Source organism: Phyllostomus hastatus, unplaced genomic scaffold, assembly GCF_019186645.2.
Source record: "Phyllostomus hastatus isolate PE091 unplaced genomic scaffold, TTU_PhHast_1.1 phas_scaffold_385, whole genome shotgun sequence".
In the NCBI taxonomy this organism is placed as follows: domain Eukaryota; kingdom Metazoa; phylum Chordata; class Mammalia; order Chiroptera; family Phyllostomidae; genus Phyllostomus; species Phyllostomus hastatus.
Window position 1 is genome coordinate 7508636 of NW_025334026.1, and position 16448 is coordinate 7525083.

Genomic DNA, 16448 nt, shown 5'->3' on the forward strand with positions numbered 1-16448 from the left:
TAATCAGCAGTGATTAAAACAGAAACACACAGACACGCATGCTATACTCCCACCCATTACGCACAACACGCTAAACACGTGCACAGATCCATACGAAGCTCCCCATCCGTGAACCACACACGCAGATACACAAATGTGCGTCACACACTCCACGCCTTTCTCCGCACAGCGCACGTACTCACACCCAAATCCCCGACACTACCCAATCAGGAAGCGTGGTCTCCTCCTCCCGCAACCGAGGAATCTTGTCCCGGCCGCGCCGCCGTTGGACGCCAGGTGTCGGAGGTCAAGGCACTGCTGGCGGTGGCAATTTTTTTCTACCCGGAAACCTCGGCTGCGGGACCCTGACTAACCCGTGTGACGGCTGCGTGAGCTGGACTGGCCTCCGGTCCTCGCTTCGGCCCCGCGGAGCCGGACACTGCTCCCGGAGCGGCGGGGAGGATGGTGCCGAGCGGCCCCGGGCCCGCCGCTCGCCACCGCGAGTGAACTCGGAGCGGCCACGGGCGTCCCCCCGCGTAGCTGCCCGCCGGGGCGGGGTGAGCTGGGGCTTGCGGGCCGCGTCTGGGATCAGCTGGGGCTGGCCGCGGGTCCAGGAGGGGGCTGCGCTGGTCGGGGGCGTTGTTTCGGGTCGGGTTTCTTCATGGCTTCTCGGGGCTTCTTCCCAGCCCCAGCTGCGGGTGGGGGTCGTCACGCTTTAGCCCTGCGCTGGTGACTTCGGTCTGGTCACCCGCCACCGGGGTTTGTCCACCTCCATGCCGGGAGTAAGGGATCTCTGCCAGCCCTCGAGATGGCTGAACTTCCCACGTATGGAGCGGAGGCTTGGATTATTTGGATTTGGTCTGGGGGGCATTTTGGTAGATTGCCATTTTTGACTTTGGGTAGTGTTTACGTTACTTCTACGTTTGTAAATTATATACATCTGAGAAAGAAGATGGGAGATAGAGATCCACGTATATGCAGAAACTTAGAGGGAAATAGTGGTATTTTGTGTGTCAAGCTTGTTAAATACTCAGGGATGAGTGCATTATTATCTTCACTTATATTGTCATAAAGGAAATTAAGGAGTGGCTTTAAAGTAATATAGAGGCATTTAGTTCTAGGTCCTTGAATAGGCACCTTAAGGAATAAAACTAGGCCTGTTGTGTTGTTTTGAATTGTATGAACAACCATAACCGGTGGACAGCTGGTGAGGGGGCCTTTGCCGAAGAATCAGATGTCTGTAGTTTAGTTCTCAACTGCAGATTGGGAACAGCCCTCACTGAGTGATGAATGATGAGCTTCGTTGCAGCCTGCTTTGGCAGGAAAGATTGTGGCTCCTCCTGAACTGTTATTTACCTGCCTTATAGGTGAGCTGCTATGGCAGGTAGTGGGAGGAAAAACTTAAAGTCTGGTGACAAATATTTGGTAAATTGGTTTGTTCCTGTAGCGCTCTTTGTGGTCAGCTTGGTATCTTGAGCATTTGTATATCATCTGTAGATAAATGCTTGCTCAGTCAAACCTTCCTGCTTCCTCATTTCTTTTTAGGATTCTGAAAGAGACCTGTCATTCAACTAGTAAAGGCATAGGAAGAATTTCTGTGACCTAACTGAGGCGGGGTGGAATCAGTACTACCACTGCTGGGTACTGAGATCACCAAATGCCCATTGAGCACACATGCTCTATTTGGGCTGTAGCTGCAGCTGCTGCAGGGAAGAGAGACAGATCCAAGTACAGATACAGTTTGTGCTGGCCAAGAACTTTCAGAAAGTAATAGGCTATAGAATGTGTGAGGACTTAATTGCATACAGAGTTTCCAACCAGTAGGGATTTTGTTATGGTAAGGACCAGAAAAGGCCTCACAAAGGAAGTGACTTTAGATTTTGAGGTGGGTCTTGAAGGATCCAGGGGGATTTGGGTCATTCAGAATTAGCTGGAAAATGAAAAAGCTAGGGCCTTGGTGGAACAGCACCCAGATTAGTTAGGTGGGCAGTAGGTGTCTCGAAATGTTGACAGAGGCAGCTGATTAAGGGTTAAATACTTTTCTGAGACAGAAAAGCATAGGCTACCTGGCCTGGCTTTTGGTAGATTTTTGGGTTCTAAAGAATTGTTCTCATTTGATGAGTTTGTCATCTTCTTTTAGTCAGCCAATTATAGAAATCAGTGCCTAATTTATTTTAAGGACAATGAAAAAAATGTTAATTGTAATTCCTGCTTGGTGTTAACAATCAGAAAATTGAATTTGCTGTCTGTGGGTAGGCATTTCAGTGCCTGTGTTTAGTTTTAAGGAGTGCAGCTCTGCCACTCTGGTTACAACCAAGTAAAAATGGCAAGCTCTTTAGCCATTTGCTGAGTGTTTTTAATGACATCTAGTTCACTTTACAGAGATGTTTGTTTCTCTTATTAACATTGTTGAAGAAACCTTTGAAGCCATTGAAACAGGATGTCTGGAACATCAAGACTAGTCTGAGGACCTCAATGGCTTAAACCATAGCCTTTTTTTCCCCCTTGAGATAAAATTGACGTACAATATTACCTTAGTTTCATGTGTACAATGTAATGATTATATATTTGTATATACTGCACAGTGATCACCCAGAGTAAGTCCAGTTAACATCTGTCACCATGCATAGTTACAGAACGTTTTTCTGGTATGGCAAACTTTTTTTGTCAACTTTCAAATATGTAATACAGTATTATTAACTATAGTCACCATGCTGGACCCCACATCCCAATGACTTATAACTGGAGGTTGGTACCTTTTGATTCCCTTCACCTATGTTGGAACCCCCCTGCTGCCACCAATCTGTTCTCTGTATGAGCTTGTGTTGCTTTGATGGAGGGGTTTGGTTTTGTTTTAGATTCCACATATAAGTGAGACATGGTATTTGTCATTGTCTGTTTTTTTCTCTTAGTATAATCGCATCAAGGGCCATTCTTGTTGCAAATGGCAAGATTTCATTCTTTTTTTATGACTGAATTGTATGTATACACCACATCCTTAGCCTTTCTTTAAACATGCTTGGCACAGCACCATCTTATCTTTTTATTGCTTCTTTTTGACTCTTTCCTCCCGATGCCTTTCTTTATCTCCTTCTGACCCAGCACGACAGTACAGAGATTCTAGATCTTTGGGATGTTTTTGTCAGCATTAACACACCATAGAATTCCATTGCCATGTAAGAGGGCTTATATTTTTTTACTATGATGTTCCAATTAAAATGAAAAAAAAAAAAGAAAACGGAGGAAACATAGTTTTTAGCAAATTGAATTTCCATCTAGGATTTATTTTGATGCATGGAAATCCTTGAATGATCTTTCCCAGGTACATACTGAATAAATTTGACAAAAGGTCATAGCTCTCTTTCTGTGTATAATTACATACCTCAGTGTAGTCCCGGGACTACATGACAACTTTGGTGATGATGGTCTGCAAAGTGCTGTCGTTTGTCAGTTGGACTTGGGTGCTCTTTTGCTAGAAGTCCTGTCTTTAAAAAAATCTTCCAGTCTTTAAACTGAGTTTGGTTGTTGTAATATGATTTCATAATGAACTTCTAGTGTTCATTTAATCTTGTCATTGCTCATGATTTGTTTTCTTAAATATCTTTTGTTTAATTGAGCTATAATTGACATATACTAGTTTCAGGTATACAAATAATAATTTGATATTTGTATATATTGCAAAATAATGATCACAATAAGACTAGTTAACATCCATCACCACACGAGTTACAATTTTTTCTTTTTTAAAAAAATTAAATTTATTGGAGTACATTGATTCATAACATTATATAAGTTTAAAGTGAATAATTCCATAATGCATCATGGAATATGCATGGAATATGCACCATATACATATTACATTGTGTGCTAACCACTTCAAGGCTAGTCTTCTTCCACCACCATATATTTAACCCTATTTGCCCTTTTTAACCTCCCCACACTACTCTCCTCTGGTAACCACCATGTTGTTGTCTGTGTCTATGAGTTTGTTGCTTTCTGTTTAATATCCCACACTCGAGTGAAACCATATGGTTCTTGTCCTTTTCCATCTGGCTTTTTTTGCTTACTGTAATACTCTCAATATGCATTCATGTTGTTGCAAATGGAAGTATTTCTTCCTTTCTTATGGCTGAGTAGTAATCCATAATATATATGTATCATCTCTTCTTTATCCAATCATCCATCAAAGGACACTTAGCTGTGATTAATGCTGTAGTGAACATAGGGGTACATATGTCTTTATGAATAAGTGCTTTCAACTTTTCCAGAAGAGGGATTGTTGGGGCATGTGGTAGTTCTATTCTTAATTTTTTGAGGAAACTTTATAGTGTTTCCATAGTGGTCACACCAGTTTATATTCCCTCCAGCAGTGTATATGGGTTCCTTTTTCTCCATATCCTTTCCAACACTTGCTATTTCTTGTCTTATTGATAGTAACCATTCTAACAGTTGTGAGGTGGTATTTCGCATTGGTTTCGATATGCATTTCCCTTATAGCTAGTGAAGTTGACCATCCTTTCATACATCTGCTGGGCTTTTGTATGTCTTGGGAAAAGTGTCTGTTCAGGTCCTCTGCCCATTTTTTTAAAGCAAACATATCTTCAAGATTTTAATGTCATATCATAAAACAAAATATGAAGCTTAGAACTGGATCATGTGGCTCTTTTTCTTATTTCCTTTCAGTTCAAATACTTGGATTTCTTAAGAGCTAGCATTCTCTTAGATCTGCAGTTGGGCTTAATGCAGTCAAGCCTCACTGGTTTCAGCCATTTTGCAGAAAATCAGCTTAATCTGCCTAACATAACCACTCTGCTTCCTGTCATAATGCCACTTTCCCTGAGCATATAAAGAATCCTTGCCCTTCTTGTGCTGTGTTACTTTTTGAGGTTGATGCTTGCCACACTTCTTACAGAAAGTCTGGAGCGTTCTAAGAACATTTACCATGTTTGTGAAGGTGCTATTGGCATGGCAAAGCTCTCCGCCCATTTTCAAATGGGATTGTTTATTTTTTATTGTTGAGTTTTATGAGTTCTTTATATATTTTGAATATTAGCCACTTACTGTAGGTATTATTTGCAAATATCTTATCTCATTCAGGTGATTGCCTTTTTGTTTTGTTGACAGTTTATTTTGCTGTACAGAAGCTTTTTAGTTTGATGTAGTTCCAGTCATTTATTTTTGCTAATACTTTCCTTGTCTTTGGTGTCAAGTTCCTAAAATCCTCTGAGACAAAGGTTCATAAGTGTAGTACCTGTGATTCTTTCTATGAATTTTATTATTTCAGATCTTATATTTAGATATTTGATCCATTTTGAGTTAATTTTTGTGTATGGTGTCAAATGGTAATCTAGCTTTATTCTTTTGCATGTGGTTTTGCACTTTTCCCAACACCATTTATTGAAGTGGCTTTCTTCATTGTATGTTTTAGGCTCCTTTGTCAAAAATTAGTTGTCCATATACATGTGGGTTTTTTTCTGGACTCTCAATTCTGTTCCATTAGTCTGTAGGAAGGCCCTACCAGTTTCATATTTGAGCACCGTACTGTTTTTATTATTGTAGCTTTGTATTTGGTTGGCCAAAAAGTCCTTTATGTTTTTCTGTGAAATAAAAGGCACATTTTTTATTTTCACCAGTAACTTTTGATTTGGATATTTTGAGTATCTCAGCTATCTCCCATGTCAGCTGTCTCTTGCTATTGGCTTATAGTGGGTAGAGGCCAGGGTTGCTGCTAAACATCTTCCAATGTATAAAACAGCCCACAGCAAAGATTTATTTGGCCAAAATGGCAATAGTACCAAGAAACTTTGCAAACCACTTTTGACATGTTCGATCAGTCACAGCACCTTTGCCATACATAGCACGAATCACCTTTTGCGTTTCAGTTGCATTTTTACCTTTCTTGAAATAATAAAGCATAATATGAGGAGTTCCGGTCAAGATGGCAATATAGGCAGACATGGCTTAACTCCTCACACAACCACATCAAAATTACAACTAAAATATAGAACAACCATCACTCAGAACCATCAGAAATCAAGTCGAATGGAAGTCTAACAACTACAGAATTAAAGAAATCACCTCCATTGAAACTGGATGGAGGGCCCTAGACATGGAACAGGCTGGTCCCATGTTCCATGTTTTATCCACTTCTGGTGGATAAAAATTCAGGAGGGATATCTTGGGAGTGAGGAGACCAGGCCCCCCCAGCCCAGGGTTCCTGTGCCAGGAAGATAAGTCCTCACAATGTCTAGCTGCAAAAACCAGCAGGGATTGAGTCTGTGGGAGAAACTGCTAGAATCCCAAGCAGTTCCTCTTAAAGAACCCATACATGGACTTACTCAGACTACTGCCTCTGATCTCTAGCACCAGGATAGCAGCTTGAAAGGCATATGCCTATGTACCATAGGCATACAAGGAGGAACTGAAGAGTCTGGCTTCAAGGTGAACAGAGGCCATTGTCCCTTTTCTGAACCCTTCATCCACCGAGCCACAGAGCCAGCAGGCTGGTGTCATATTTGAGATTCTATTAGCCTTGCTAACATTGTTTGACTCCCACTGGTGGTCCCCAGAGACTGCCCGCACAGGCAGAGTTGCACGCAGTGGCTGACATTGGCCTGGCCCACCCAGGAAACCCCAAGCCTGTGTACCCAGTGGACAGCTACAGACCACATCAGAGCACCACCATCCTGCCCTTTCACATCTGATCCTCCATGAAGGGCAGAGGTTGGCAGTCAGTGGTCACAGCAAGTCCTTGCAGCTGACTGGCCTGGGTAAATCCTTCCCATTGACCTGGCAACAGCAACCAGGGCTCAACTATAGGAGGAGAGTGTACTTAGTCCACACAAAGGGCTCATCTCAAGTACCCAGCTTGGATGATAGGTGAGGCTGTGCTTTTGGACCATACAGGACCTACTGCATTAGGCCACACTACCAAGACACCAATTCATAGGAGTTCTACTTAATACATAGAACCATACACAGGAGACTGCTAAAATAAGGAGACAAAGAAACATGGCCCAAATAAAAGAACAGATCAAAACTCTAGAAAAAGAACTAAATGAAATGAATGAATGGTGATAAGCAATCTATCAGATACAGAGTTTAAAACACTTGTTATGAGGATGCTCAAGGAACTTAGGACCTCAGCAGCATAAAAAAGATCCAGTCAAAAATGAAGGATACACTAATTGAAATAAAGAACAATTTACACGGAAACAGCAGTAGCGTGGATGAAGCCAAGAATCAAATCAATGATTTGGAACATAAAGAAGCAAAAAAAAAAACAGGTAATCAGAACAACAAAAAGATAAAAGTAAAAAAAATGAGGAAAATATAAGCAGCCTCTAGGAAAACTTTAAGCAGTCCAACATGTACCTCATAGGGATGCCAGAAGGAGAAGAGAAAGAGCAAGAAATTGTAACTCTATTTGAAAAAATAATGAAAGAACACTTCTCTAATTTGGTGAAGAAAATAGACGTGCAGGTCCAGGAAGCACAGAGTCCCAAACAAGATGGATGCAAAGAGGCCCACTCCAAGACTCATCATAATTAAAATGCCAAAAGTTAAAGATAAAGATAGAATCTTAAAAGCAGCACCAGAAAAGCAGAAAATTACCTGCAGGGGAATTCCCATTAGACTGTCAACTGATTTCTCAAAAGAAACTGCAGACTAGAAGGAATTGTCAAGGAACATTCAAAGTCTTGATAAGTAGAGACCTACAGCCAAGATTGCTCTACCCAGCAAAGCTATCATTTAGAATCAAAGGACAGATAAAGAGGTTCCCAGACAAGAAAAAACTAAAGGAGTTTATCATCACCAAACCATTATTATATGAAATGTTGAAGGGACTTTTTTAAGAAAAAGATCAACATTATCAACAATAAAATGGCAAGAACTACGTAATGTATCTGTCAACAACTAATTCTAAAAAACAAACTGCAAATAAGAACAGAGACAGAATTGTGGATATGGAGAACGTTTTGATGGTTGCCAGATTAGAAGGGGAATGGGTGAGGGTGGATGAAGTGGTGAGGGGATTAAGAAGTACAGATAGGTAGTTACAGAATAGCTATGGGGATATAAAGTACAAAGCACAGAATGGGAAATGGAACAGCCAAAGCACATATACTCGTGAGCCATGGACCTGAACAATGATGTAGGGGATTGCCTGAGGGAGTGGAGGGGACCAGAGGGGGGAAAATTGGGACAACCATAATAGCATGATCAATAAAATAGTAATTTAAAAAATAAAACATAATACACTAAAATGTTGCATATATTCTTTTATCTTCAATATTAAAATGGTTGCACAAAAATTCACCAGTTTTGATTTTTTTAAAAAAAATGCATGCTGATATGACAGCTGTCACAGTAGAATCTAACAAAAGTGTTTCAAATGAAATTAAAGACAACTGAGCACTACTAGAGCCATCATACAGAGTAAACATAACAGACTTTTTGGCCAACCCAGTTGTATAATTTCAGTATAAGTCAGGGATTGTGATGCTTCTAGCTTTGTTATTTTCTCAGGATTGCTTTCACTATTTGGGGTCTTTTGTTTGATACAAATTTGATGATTTTTTATTCTGTATCTTTGAAAAATGCCATTGGGACTTTGATGAGGATTGCATTAAATCTGCATATTACTTTAGGTAATAGAACCATTTTGACTATGTGGATTCTTCTATTCTATAAACACAGCACCTTTCCATTTCTTTATGTCTTCTTCAGTTTATCTCAGTAGCATCTTGTAGTTTTCAATGTATAGGTTGTTCACATCCTTTGTTTATTCCTATGTATTTGATTCTCTTTATTCCTATGTATTTTATTCTTTTGTTGCAATTACAAATGGATTGCTTTTTATTTCTTTTTCTGACATTTTATTGTTAGTCTGTAGGAAAGCAATGGGTTTTTGTACATTAATTTTGTATCCTGCAATTTTACTGTATTTGTTTATTGTCTCTAATAATTTTTTTGGTGGAGTCTTTGGGGGTTTTCTCTATAAAGAATCATGTCGTTTGCAAAGTTGACAATTTTACTTCATTCCCAACCTGGAAATCTTTTATTTCTTTCTCTTGCGTGATTGCTCTGGCTAGGACTTCTAGTACTGTGCTGAATAACAATGATGACATCAGGCATGCTTGTCTTGTTCCTGATCTTAGAGAAAAAGCTTTCAGGGTTTTTTTGCCATTCAGTATGATAGTAACTGGGGGTATGTCATATATGGCCTTTATTATGTTCAGGTACTTTCCTTCTCTACCCAGTTTATTGAGTGTTTTAATTATACATGACTGTTGGATGTTGTCAAATGCTTTTTCTGCATCTGTTTATCTGAGCAGATGATTTTTATCCCTTATTTTTTGCATGTGGTATATCACATTGATCTGTGCATATGTTGAACCATCCTTGTGTCCCTGGAATGAACCCTGTTTGATCATGATGTATTATCTTTTTAGTGTATTGTATTTGATTTGATAGTTTGGTTAGAACTTTCACATCTATATTCATCAGAGATATTGGTCTGTAATATATGTGTTGTCCTTAGCAGGTTTTGGTATCAGGGTAATGCTGGCCTCATAAAATGGGTTAGGGAGTATTGCCTATTCTTCAGTTATTTGGAAGAGTTTAGGAAGGATAAGTATTAAAATTTTTGAATGTTTGATAGAAGTTATTAATCGAAGCAATATAGTCCTGGACATTTGTTTTTGGGGGGGAGTTTTAGATGATGGATTTATTTTCCTTACTGTTGATCAGTCTCTTTAGATTTTCCAGTTCTTCATGGTTCAGCTGAGGAGGGTTAATATATTTCTAAGAATTTGTCCATTCTAGTTTACCAAATTTGGTAGCATATCCTTTCATAGTATCTTTCTTTTTAATCCTCACCCGAGGGCATGGTTATTGATTTTAGAGAGGGGGCACGTGAGAGAGAAAAAGGAGAGAAACATTGATGTGAGAAACATCCATTGGTTTCCTTTTGTGTGCACACCAACTGGGGACTGAACCCCACAACCTAGGCATGTGCCCTGACTGGGAATGGAATCCACAACCTATCAGTTTGCAGGATGATGCCCAACCAACTGAGCCACACGAGCCAAGGCTTCTTAGTATCTTGTATAGTCCTTTGTATTTCTGTGGTATCTGTTGTAACTTCTCTTTCATTTCTGATTTTGTGTCTTTCCTCTTTTTTCCTTGATGCATCTAGTCGGAGGATTGTCAGTTTTATTAATCTTTTTAAAGAACTCTTTGTTACATTAATTTTCCTCTTGCCTTGTTCTCTGTTTTGTTTAATTATGCTCTAATTTTTATTTCCTTTTTTTCTACTGAGTTTGGGTTTCATTTGTTCTTTTTCTAGTTCTTTAAGGTGAAATGTTAGGTTGTTGATTTGAGATTTTTCTTGTTTCTTGAGGTAGGCCTGTAATGCTATAAACTTCCTTCTTATTACTACTTTTGTTGTATCCTCCAAATTTTGATGTATTGTTATGCTCATTTGCTTGTCTCTAGATATCTTTTGATCTCTTATTTCTTCTTTGACCCATTGTTTAGTAGCATGTTGTTTAACCTCTACTTAATTGTGTATTTTCCTGCTTTCTTTTTGCAGTTGGTTTTCAATTTCAGTTGTGGTCAGAGAACATACGATTTTAATCTTCTTAAATTTGTTGATGCTAGTTTTGTACGTCCCAAAATGGTTTCTTTTTTTTTATAATAGAATGTTCCATCTTCACCACAGAAGAATATATATTCTGGTGTTTTTGGATGAAAAGCTCTGTAAATATCAATTATGTCCATTTGGAATAATATGTTGTTTAAGGCCAATATTTCCTTATTGATTTCTTCTTTGGATGATGTATCCATTGCTGTCAGTGAGGTATTTACCTCATATAATGGTGTTTTTGTCAGTTTCTTCCTTAGTTCTGTTAGTAGTTGCTTTATATATTTTGCTGCTCCCAGGTTGGTTGCATATATCTTAATAGGTGTTATGTCTTCTTGATGTGTTGTCCTTTTTATCATTATGAAATATCCATCTTTGTCTCCTGTTACTTTTTTTAAATCTTGAAGCCCATTTTATCAGGTACAAGTTGGCTATACTTGCTTCCCTCTGGATGCCATTTGCTTAGAGTGTTATTTTTTCTTCCCATTCACTTTGAATCTATGTTTGCCTTGCAGTGGAGATGTGTTGTAAAGACAGCATGTAGTTGGGTTTTGTTTTTTCAATTCATCCTGCTACTCTGTGCTTTTTTATATTTTTTAGAAAATTCTCACCTGAGGATATGTTTAGAGAGAGAGGAAATGTGTGAGGAAAGAGAGAGAGAGACAGCGTGTGAGAGATGCCAATCCGTTGCCTCCTATACACGCCCCCATTGAGACTGAACCCACAACCACAGTATGTGCCCTGACTGGAAATCAAACCTGCAGCCTTTTGGTGTGTAGGACAGCACTCCAACCAACTGAGCCAGGGCTACTCTACACTTTTTAATTGGTGAGTTCAGTCCATTTACATTTAGGGTGATTAATGATATATGAAGATTTCCTATAGCCATTTTATCTTTTGTTTTCTGGTAGCTCTGTGTCTACATTGTTTCTTTTCTCTTTTATTTCTGCGTGTTACAGTTTTGTGGTATTCACTGATGTTTCCTTCTGTTTCTTTTCTTTTTTATGTTCTGTGTCTCAGTTCTAGATTTCCTTTTTTTGTGGTTAACATTAGGTTTATGCCAGGGGTGTCAAACTCATTTTCACTTGGGGCCATGTCAGCCTCATGGTTGCCTTCAAAGGGCGGAATATAATTTCAACTCCTTAACAGTTAGGGAGTAGTTACATTTATACAGTCCTAAAATTATTTTGGCTCTTTGAAGGCAACCATGAGGCTGATGTGGCCCCAGTGAAAATGAGTTTGACACCCCTAGCTTATGCAAAAGAAAGTTTCATATATAGCCATCCTTTTTATTCTGATTGCATCTTATCTCCATTCTCCTATGAAAGTTCAATACCTTTTCTCCTCTTTTATGTTTTTGTTGTGACAAGTTATCTTTTTATATTGTGAGTTCATTTCTAAATTGCAGTAGTTAATTGTCTTCTTTAAAAAAAAAGAAACTGTTTTTACCTCTTTTAAGCTTCGCTATATTTAAGGGTTTAATACGCTATTCTGAACAAGGGTTGAAATTTCCTGTTTCTGTGTGTTAGTCATCTCACTCATAGTTTTGTATTTTTTTTGTCTTTTGTTTTGGGTAGAAGAACACCTCTCAGCGTTTCTTGTAATGCAGGTCTTGTGGTAAATCCCTTAGTGTGGTAAGTACTAAGGCAAATCCCTTAGTATTTGTGTGTCTGGAAAAGCCTTTATTTCTCCATCATATCTAAAGGGCAACTTTGTTGGCTATATTATTCTTGGCTGGTGATTTCTGTCAATAGTTTGAACATTTGATTTCTCTCTTAACTTTTAGGGTTTGTGCTGAAAAATCTGAAGATAATCTAATGGAGTTTCCTTTATAAGTTACTCTATTCCCTAGATGCCTTGAGAAGTCTCGCTTAGTTGTTATTTTAATATGATGTGCCTTAGAGAAGGCCTTTTGGATTGATATACTTTGGTGTTCTGATGCAGACTCCAGCCAGCAGTGTCTGCAGTGTTGTGGATGCGATGAACAAATTCACATGGACTGCAGAAGTCCTGTGAAGAAAAGGGACAGCATGGCCACTCTCTGAGTGAGAGAGTGCCCTGACCCTTGCCTGGACAGGCTTTTATTTGCTTTCTAGTAGCATTACATCAAAGAAGATTCTAGTTCGTTATGCTCAGGTTTACTTTAAGTGATTACAGATCACTTACAGATAACAAAGAAAAGAATGTTGCAAATGCAAGGGAACAATAAAAGTGATGGTTCTGGTTACACTCTGTTCTTGGGATGGCTTAGCATAGACTTTAGGGAGTTGCTTCAGAGATATGCATTAAACATCTGCTGTCTTAACTCAGGGTGAGGGAGTTTTAGCAAAAGCAACCCTCAAAGCATCCTAGATATAATGCAGGCCTGATTCTGCATGGAAAAGCTGATCTTCGGGCCTGGCTCCTGTGTGCTGCCTCTCACCTGTCTGTTTTCTGAACCAGGGTTGAGCTACATTTGCCATTGCCATATGGACCAGTTCCCTATAGTGTTCTGTTAGCTGCTTATATTTGAAGATCTAATTCTTTCTTTAGGTTTGGGAAGTTTTTGTCAATTATTTGTTTGAATAGGCTCTCTGTTCCCTTCTCTCTCTCTTCTCCTTGGGGTATCCAATGATTCTTATTTTGCCCTTTCTAATGGAGTCAGATAACTTGTAGAATTATTATTATTTTTTACTCTTGATTCTCTTCTTCCACCTGAGTAATTTCTAGATTTTCATCTTGTATGTCACTAATTCTTTCCTCCATCTGATCTGTTCTATTTCCTAAGCTCATTAGTTCATTCTTTTTCTCATTTATTGAATTCTTTTTTTTTAACATTTTATTAATTTATTTTTAGAGAGGGGAAGGGAAGGAGAAAGAAAGGGAGAGAAACATCAATGTGTGGTTCCCTTTCACACACCCCCTACCAGGAACCTGACCCACAACCCAGGCATGTGCCCTGACTGGGAATCAAATTGGCAACCCTTTGGTTTGCAGGCCGGCACTCAGTTCACTGAGCCACACCAGCCAGGGCTCATTTATTGAGTTCTTTAGCTCCAGAATTTCTGTTTGGTTCTGTTTTATAGTTCCATTCTCTTTGGTGGGGTACTTTTGTTTGTTGATATATTTCTGAGCTTGTTGAATTGCTTTTCTGTGTTTTTTTTTTTTTTGGTCTCTCATTGAGTTTCTTCAGAAATACAATCTTTAGTTCTCTTTCATTTAAACAACAATCTTCCATGTCTTTATATTTATTTTCTGCTAATTTTTTTGTTACCTTGGTTATTCGTTATGCTTGATGGATTATTTTTTTTTTTTTTGCCTGGGCATTTCTGGGAGTGAAATATGCCTCTTTTTATAATGATTTCTATTTATTTTTTTTAGAGAGAGAGGAAGGGAGGGAGACAGGAGGAGAAACATTGATGTGTGAGAGAAACATCAGTTGGTTGTCTCGTGCATGCCCCCAACTGGGTACCCGGCCTGCAAGCCAGGCATGTGCCCTGGCTAGGAATTAAACCAGCAACCTTTTGGTTCACAGGCTGATGCTCAACCCACTGAGCCATACCAGCCAGGGCTGAAATCTGCTTTTTTAAAAAGTATTTGACATTGACATCAGAGGAATGGTGGTATAGAAGATCCCTATGGTCTCTCCCCTTAAAATTTCAGCAGTTTGAACAGCTATAATTTAACAAAGGATTCCCTCCTCAACCCACAAACAGACTTGAGAGATTGTACATTGATACATCCAAAGGTGGGCAAGTGGGAGCAAACCAGGAAGGTGAGAAGGGAGAAACGCTGAGATGAACGGTGGATGCAGCCCTAAAGCTGGGATCTCACAGCCGGGCTCAGCCTAGAAACGGGAGGAATCAGGTTGTGGCTGACATTCCCTTCAGCTGGGAGGAGCAAAGAGATTTGGTGGGCATTCATGCAAGAATGGGCAGTACAAACTGCAGCAGAGCCCAGTGATCTGGGCAGGGACACAGCACAGAGGTGTGGCTGTGGTTGTCTGGTGTTTGGCATTTCAGACAAAGAAACAAAGCTATGGAGCCTGGCTACCCTTTTACCTACCAGAGCTCACCTCCTTTCACTCTTGGTATCGGGTTGTGGAGCACATTATCTGCAAAACTAAGAACTGGTACTACAGAATCACTTTTTTCCTGAGCAAAGGGTATGCTGTGTAACTGGTCCCAGGACCGAGGTGCAGGGGGACTCTGTAGAGGTCCGCAGTCGTCATTACAGGGAAGGCAGAGCAGCTTCAATGGCAGCCGGATTACCCCAGCCTACTCCACTTCCACACATTCCGGCTGCACTGAGCGCAGTCCGTCTGCGAAAGACGCCACTGGGTTTCACAGATTTGGACCCTCATTGCCCACCACATTCCCCTGTGGGGTTGTGGATCCCTAGGACTGATGCAACTGGATCACAGGGGAGGTACCCTTCTTCCCATTTTCCACCAACCTGTGGACATCAGTTAAGCCAGAGAAGTTCAAGAAAGCTAAAAAATCTTGTGATTTGGTGCTACCTATTGGAAAATAATAGAAAAACGTTTTTGTATCATTGTACTAGAGAACTGCCACTCATGCATAGATGCCTAGACAGAGGGGGAATCCATCAAATACCATGAATAACCAAGTTAGCAAGTCAGCTAAGGAAGATAGGAAAACTCTCCAGAAAACAAACTTAAAGGCATGGAAATATGTGATGTAAATGACAGAATTCAAGATTATAATTCTGAAAAAAAAACTCAGGGTGATGTAAGAAAATGCAGATAGGGAATTTAATAAGCTTAGAAGAAAATCAACAAACAAAATGAGTACTTTACCAAAGAGATTGAAACTTTGAAAAAGAGCTAAACAGACACCTTACAGATGAAAAACTCATTAAAGGAGATCAAGAATGAACTGGCGAGCATAGGAACTATCTGATTCTATCCGAAAGAGCAATATAAGAATAATAAGCCTATCAGAAGAAGAGTAGAGGGAAAAGGTAACAGAGAGCCTATTCAAACAAATAGTTGATGTGAATGTCCCAAAGCTATAGAAAGAAAAGGTGCTCAAATCCAAGAAGCAAATAGAACATCTCATTACCTCAACCCAAAAGACTTTCTCCAAGGCGCATTGTATTAAAACTGTCAAAAATTGATGACAAAGAATTCTCAAGGCAGTGGAGAAGAAGAAAATAATGTATAAAGGAAGTTTATTAGGTTATCATCAGACTTCTTAGCAGAAACTCTGCAAGCTAGAAGAAAATGGAACCAAATATTCAAAGTACTGAAAGAGAAATCACCAGCCAAGAATAATATGTTCAGCAAAGTTACCCTTTATTTCTCCTTCATATCCTTTAGATATGAAGGAGAAATAAAGACTTTTCCAGACATTTAGAAGCTGAGGGAAGTTATCACCAGAAGACTTCCACTGCAGGAAATACTCAAGGGGGTTATTCTACCTAAAACAAAGAACAAAAGGTCACAAAAATATGAGTAAAGTCACCAATGAACTTACATCATAAATAGGGATAATTGATAATTTGTGGAAACAAAAACATAAAAGTGGAAGAGGTGGTTTGATTCCCAGTCAGGGTACATGCCTGGATTGCAGGCCATGACCCCCAGCAACCACACATTGATGTTTCTCTCTCTCTCTTTCTCCCTCCCTTCCCTCTCTAAAAATAAATAAAATCTTTAAAAAAAAGTGGAAGAGGTAAAGATCAGAATTTGCAAAGGAGGATGGAGATCACATGCATTCAAAAGAAAGGACTACTATGTATATGAAACATTCACTTTTATAAACCTAATGGTGACCACATACATACAAAAACAAAAGTGAGACACATAAAAAAAGAGGAT

At 39.4% G+C, this 16448-nt stretch overlaps 1 protein-coding gene across 2 annotated transcripts in view; it reads left to right on the forward strand.

Annotated features, from left to right (window-relative positions):
* Window positions 1-253: 253 nt before the first annotated feature.
* TMEM248 (transmembrane protein 248) overlaps window positions 254-16448 on the forward strand; it is a 35152-nt gene continuing 18957 nt past the window's right edge. The window contains exons 1-2 of one of the 2 annotated variants that reach the window (XM_045819565.1): window positions 416-536; window positions 11228-11455. The gene's annotated coding sequence lies outside the window, so the exon portion shown is untranslated. Of the gene's footprint in view, window positions 537-11227; window positions 11456-16448 lie in introns of both variants that reach the window. The other variant, XM_045819567.1, reaches the window with a different exon arrangement.